The sequence below is a fragment of the Phyllostomus hastatus genome, unplaced genomic scaffold (genome assembly GCF_019186645.2).
Source record: "Phyllostomus hastatus isolate PE091 unplaced genomic scaffold, TTU_PhHast_1.1 phas_contig_195, whole genome shotgun sequence".
In the NCBI taxonomy this organism is placed as follows: domain Eukaryota; kingdom Metazoa; phylum Chordata; class Mammalia; order Chiroptera; family Phyllostomidae; genus Phyllostomus; species Phyllostomus hastatus.
Genome location: NW_025333706.1, coordinates 1,098,245 through 1,104,502, shown reverse-complemented (window position 1 = coordinate 1,104,502; position 6,258 = coordinate 1,098,245). Strand labels below are relative to the sequence as shown.

At 41.9% G+C, this 6,258-nt stretch overlaps 1 pseudogene; it reads left to right on the top strand.

Annotated features, from left to right (window-relative positions):
- The first annotated feature begins 310 nt into the window (after positions 1-310).
- On the top strand, positions 311-2,266 carry LOC123815567 (annotated as a pseudogene).
- The last annotated feature ends 3,992 nt before the right edge of the window (positions 2,267-6,258 follow it).

Here is a 6,258-nt window from a genome sequence, read left to right as displayed (position 1 = left end):
AAATGAGCCAGTCAGTGACAAATACCATATGATTTCTTAAGAGGATCTAATGAAGAAAATAAACTAACAAACAAAACAAAACCAGAGACATGGAAACATGGAACACTCTGACAACTGCCAGAGAGGAGGGGAAAGGGAGGAGAATGGTGGAAAAAGGGGAAAGAATTAAAGAACATGTGTACATGACCCATGAACATGATCAACAGATGTGAGGACTGACGTAGGAGCAAGGGATGGCTGGGCAGAGGAGGCAAAGGGGGGAAAATTGGGACAACTGTAACAGAATAAACAAGAATTAAACAAACTTTTTTTAATGTCACCCAACAAGATTTATAGCGATGACATTTCCAATACCTCCTTTGTGAATTTCCAAATACAGACTTCCCCTGGGCAAATGGACTTTTTTGACCCAACTTTTGACTATGAGATGATCTTCGGGGGAACAGGAGCATTGACATACAAGGTCTGTCTGGAAAAAGTCCAGCCATTGTCAATATAATGAGAATGATTTGTGAGACATCAGTGTAACCTGGCTGCCAAGGGGAGTGGACTGCCGTGCATGCGTGACCAATAATGAATTCACCGTACTAGTCAGCAGGGGTGGTAGACGCCCTTGAGTGAGCATGTGTACTGCATGGCCGCGGAATTCAAAATGACTGAGTGAGTAGAGTAATGGATCTGCATTCAGCTTGAATGTTCCTCCACAGAAAATATTCAGGTGATTCAGAAGGCTGCAGATATGGGCAACTGGTGATTGGCAACTTCATCACAACAATGCACAGCTCATGCAGCACGTGTTGTCCAGAGTTTTCTGGCAAAACGTTGAATCTCTCAGGTGACTCAGCCCCCTATAGACCTTATTTGGCACCCAGTGACTTCTGGCTTTTCCCAAAACTAAAATCACCTTTGAAAGGGAAGAGATTTCAGACCATCGATGAGATTCAGGAAAATATGATGGGGAGATGAAGGTGATTGGGAGAACTGTGTGAGGTCTCAAAGTGCCTACTTTGAAGAGGACTGAGGCATCATTGTCCTATGTATAATGTTTCTATACCTTGTATCTTGTTCAATACATGTCTCCATTTTTCAATATTACATGGCTGAATACCTCCTGGAAGACCTCATTGATGCACAGGGTGACTACATGAGGGCTTTAACAAAACTTCACATTACCATTTCTAAAGCCTACAAAGTTAACCCAGACATGAATTTTGATGGCTTTTGTCAGAGAAAACTATATTTAATAATGGTACAATGTGAATGAAAACCTAAACTGGAATATAGGTTTTTAAATTATATTTTATTGATTATGCTATTACAGTTGTCCCAGTTTTTCCCTTTTGCCCCTCTCCACCCGGCACTGCCCCCCTCACTTCCTCAGGCAGTCCCCACACCATTGTTCATTATCTTATGTTGTTCAAAGAACTTACACCATGCATGTAAGTTCTTTGGCTATTCCATTTCCTATACTGTAATTTACATCCCTGTGGTTATTCTGTAACTACTTAGTTGTACTTCTTAATCCCCCCACCTCTTCACCCATTCCCCCATACCTGCCTTCCATCTAGTACCATCAAAACACTCTCTGTATCCATGATAGTCTGTCTGAAGATCACAAAATAGAAACACAGGGGGACATCCATCAAAGGGCCAATGATGACCGTGCAGGTGCTGAGATAGAAACATTCCACCTTCACTTTTATTTGACTAGTACTCATATCTATGACCATTCAATATTTGAAGCCTTTAGTAAAGTGGTACAGAAGAAACTCATTCTACAACTGCCAAGCTTGGCAACCTCTACAACTACTACATTTTTTATATTAAATTTAGGCATTGGAAAAACTTTTCGAAATTGTCAGCAAAATCTACATTGCAACAGATGGTTCTACTATGGATAGGCAATTTTATGAACTTTGCTGTGACATGATTAATGTTGTAACTAATGTGTCTTGTAATGTATGGGTTAAATGAAAATGGCAGTGGAAGTGCTTATGGCAAAGAATTTATGGCAATTATCAAGCTGAATAATACAACTGACATTTATTTAAAGGAAGTGACTAGATTTTTGTCTCTTGTCTGCACTCTTAGGGAAGGAAGTTTTGAGCAAAAAGATTTAATATACTATAACTTCCATTGTTTTCAAAAAGCTATTCCTGAGGTTTTTGAGGTGGGCGTGACTTCTCACAGGGGCTGTGGACACCAAACCAGTGCCCCCAGTATGGAAACATTGGCACACAATGGCATGCAGCAAAACACCATTTAGTCTGAATTCCAGGGGTCAGGGCTCTGTGCCAGCCTACTCTTCACTCCACAGTCAGATGCCACGTGCTACAGGACATGGAAGTTTGTTCCTATCCCACTAGGGGTAGACAAGGGGTAGAGTTTGTCATTTGGATGAAACCCCCTTCAACCAGTGGTGTACAACTAAAGCTACTGTTTCTTCTTTTTAAAATATAGGAAAAAAAGAATTTTAGAGACCACAAACTTGTGTGTTTCTCCTCTTTAGGATCCTACTTTAAGAAGCTGGGATATTTTAGATCTGGAGTAACACAACTTACCTACCCTTACCAGGAATGTTGCCATTATTTACCAGTTGAAAATAATAGAAATAACTGAGTTTTTATATGCTTCACTTAGGTTTTAGGTTGAGTAGTTCCTAAAAATTCTGCCTTGCTGAAGCTCTAAAACTGCCGCTCAGACTTCAGTTTTGGATGTTGCATGCCTAAGAACTTTTAAATGCAGTTGCCTGCTAACTCAGAAGACTCATGGTCTGATTGCAACAAAAGACATTCCTGTATTTGTTACTGAAGAAATTAGAAACTTTATGCTACATCAGGCCAAGGGCAAGGTTCAACAATGGAAGTATTGAGGAAAAAATTTTAAAACAGAAGAAAATTCACATACATGTATTTTGGGTACCAGGTAACTGGGTTCTTTCTCCTACATAAGATAAATGCTCAATATCAGTATAGCAAAAGAATTTTTTAAATTGTTTTCCTCACAATGTCCTCCTTCTAAGGGAGGAATTCATTATGTCATTGAAATATTTAACTTATTTTTCTTTAAACGTGATACTGTAGTGGGGATACTATTATGAGGTCCCCCAATAGTTGTGGGGGAACCCTTATTATCAGGGCAGGAAGTGGGCAAAAGGGGTGCCCACAGAGCAGAAAATACAACATTTAGGACACACTACACAACAAAGGTAAGATTACTAGCCATGTTTTTTCTGGGAAGCTACAGAATTGTGTTTGAGATGGAGAATGTGCAGTGACACAGGACATAGCCATGGGGGACAGATGCCCTCACTGGATGTCTGTGTATCACTTGGAACTCTTGTCCTGACTAAAGATGGAACCCGGAAGAGGGTCAAAGACACTGGGGAGCTGACAAAAAATGGCAAACACTAACACACCATAGGAAGAGCTAGATATAAGGTCACATAGAAAGTTCAGAGCCAAGAATTTAAATTAGGGTGGGCTGAAGGTCAGAAGAGGGAGAGCCACAAGGTAAGAGGAGGTCTGCAGAGAGGTCTGCAGAGAAGGCAGCCATGAGATCTGTCTGCCTGGGAGATCTGCCTGGAAAAGACAATGACAGAGCTGATGGAGCTGCAGGGACCTGCCTGGCCACCCAGAGATGTGAGAAATGCTTGGAGCTGAACTGACTGGGAATGCTGAGCTGCAGACTTCTGTCTATAGCACCTGTGAGTGTCATATTCTGAAACTGACCTGGATTGGCAGAGGGAGGCTGGACTATTTCTTCTGGGGTATTTTTGAAGGGAGCAGGACTTAACAGCAGAAATCTGCTATTATTTTAAATCTGTATAACCTTTAAATATACAACCACTTTCCTTTTTCACTAAACTCTTGCCTTGGGAGTCATGCTTCTTGGCAGTGGGCAATCAAACCCCACAGTTGTTCCAGAACCGCATTGGTGGGGTTCTGTAACAGCAGCAGCCACTACATACCTTTTATTCTAAGCTATCTAGATTCTTTTTTAAAATATATTTTATTTATTATGCTATTACAGTTGTCTCAATTTCCCCCCTTCACTCCCCTCCACCCTGCACACTCCCTCCCACTCACATTCCCCACCTTTAGTTGATGTCCATGTGTCATACATATAAGTTCTTTAGCTTCTACATTTCCCATTCTATTCTTACCACCCCCCCATCTATTTTCTACCTACCATCTATGCTACTTATTCTCTGTACCTTTTCCTCTGCTCTCCTCCTCCTCCTCCTCCCCCTCCCCACTGATAACCCTCCATGTGATCTCTATTTCAGTGAATCTCTTCCTGTTCTAGTGGTTTGCTTAGTTTGTCTTTGCTTTTTATTTTTATTTTTTTAGGTCGTATTGTTGATAGTTTTGAGTTTGTTGTCATTTTACCGTTGGTATTTTTGATCTTCTTTTTCTTAGATAAGTCCCTTTAACATTTCATAGAATAAGGGCTTGGTGATGATGAACTCCTTTAACTTGACCTTATCTGAGAAGAACTTTATCTGCCCTTCCATTCTAAATGAGAGCTTTGCTGGATAGAGTAATCTTGGATGTAGGTCCTTGCCTTTCATGAGTTGGAATACTTCTTTCCAGCCCCTTCTTGCCTGTGAGGTCTCTTTTGAGAGATCAGCTGACAGTCTGATGGGAACTTCTTTGTAGGTAACTGTTTCCTTATCTCTTGCTGCTTCTAGGATCCTCTCCTTAATTTTAATCTTGGGTGATGTAATTCTGATGTGCCTTGGTGTGTTCCTCCTTGGGTCCCTCTTCTTTGGGACTCTCTGAGCTTCCTGGACTTCCTGGAAGTCTATTTCCTTTGCCAGATTGGGGAAGTTCTCCTTCATTATTTGTTCAAATAAAATTTCCACTTTGTCACTCTTCCTCTTCCCCTTCTGGTACCCCTATAATTTGGATGTTGGAATGTTTAAAGATGTCCTGGAGGTTCCTAAGCCTCTCCTCACTTTTTTGGATTCTTGTTTCTTCATTCTTTTTTGATTGGATGCTTCTTTCTTCCTTCTGGTCCACACCATTGATTTGAGTCCCAGTTTCCTTCCCATCACTATTAGTTCCCTGTACATTTTCCTTTATTTCACTTAGTGTAGCCCTCATTTTTTCATCTAATTTGCAATCAAACTCAACCAATTCTGTGAGCATCCTGATTACCAGTGTTTTGAACTGTGCATCTGATAGGTTGGCTACCTCTTCATTGCTTAGTTGTATTTTTTTCTGGAGCTTTGATCTGTTCTTTCATTTGGGCCACTTTTTTTTTGTCTTGACATACCTGTTACATAGTGAGGGGCGGAGCCTTAGGTGTTCACGGGGTGTGGGGGGGTGGGTGGGCAACCCAGTTGCTGGGTTGTGATGCTATATGTGGGGGAGGGGTCTGAGAGGGAACAGTGCCTCTTGCTCAGCTCTCTGGCAGTTTTCATGCACTTCCCCCCACTTCCCGCAAGCAAATTGGGCCCTTCTGGTGCTGATTTCCAGGTGGGTTGGATTGTGTACATTCTAGGACCCTGTGGGTCTCTCCAGTGAACTCTCCTGTGAGTCTGGGAGTTTTTCCCACTGCCTCAACCCCCACAGGTATTTTCAATCAGTGGTTTGAGGCTTTATTTCCCTGAGTGGGGACCCTGGATTGTGTGGTTCGTCCCACTCCCCAATTGTTCCTCCCAGTTTATCTGCATGCAAATATGGGACTGCCTGCTCCACCAGCTGCAGCCTTGTGCACCCCACTCCACAGTCTGCTGTCTCGCTGGGTCTGCCAACCATCTCCCTGCTACAAGTCCTCTCTGTCCTGTCTGCCTGACTCTGGATGAATATGTCTTCTTTAACTCCTTGGTTATCGGACTTCCATACAGTTCGGTTTTCTATCAGTTCTGATTGTTTTTTTGTTTTTAAATTGTTGTTGTCCTTCTTTTGGTTGTAGGAGGAGGCACAGTGTGTTAACCTATGCCTCGCTCTTGGCTGGAAGTATAAATATTATTTCTCTGGATTAAGAGTTAGAGTACATGTTGTCCGATGTGGTTCAGTTAGCTAGAGCATCATCCCATAAACCAAAAGTTTGAGGGTTCAGTTCCAAGGCAGGGTACATGACTAGGTTTTGAGTTCCCTGGTTGGGGTGCATATGATAGGCAACCAATTGACATTTCTCTCTTGTGTCAAAGTTTCTCTCTCTACCTCTCTTTTCACTTCCCTCCCCTCTCTCTGAAATTAATAATTATGTCCTCAGGTGAGGATTAAAAAAACAGGGTTGGAGGACACA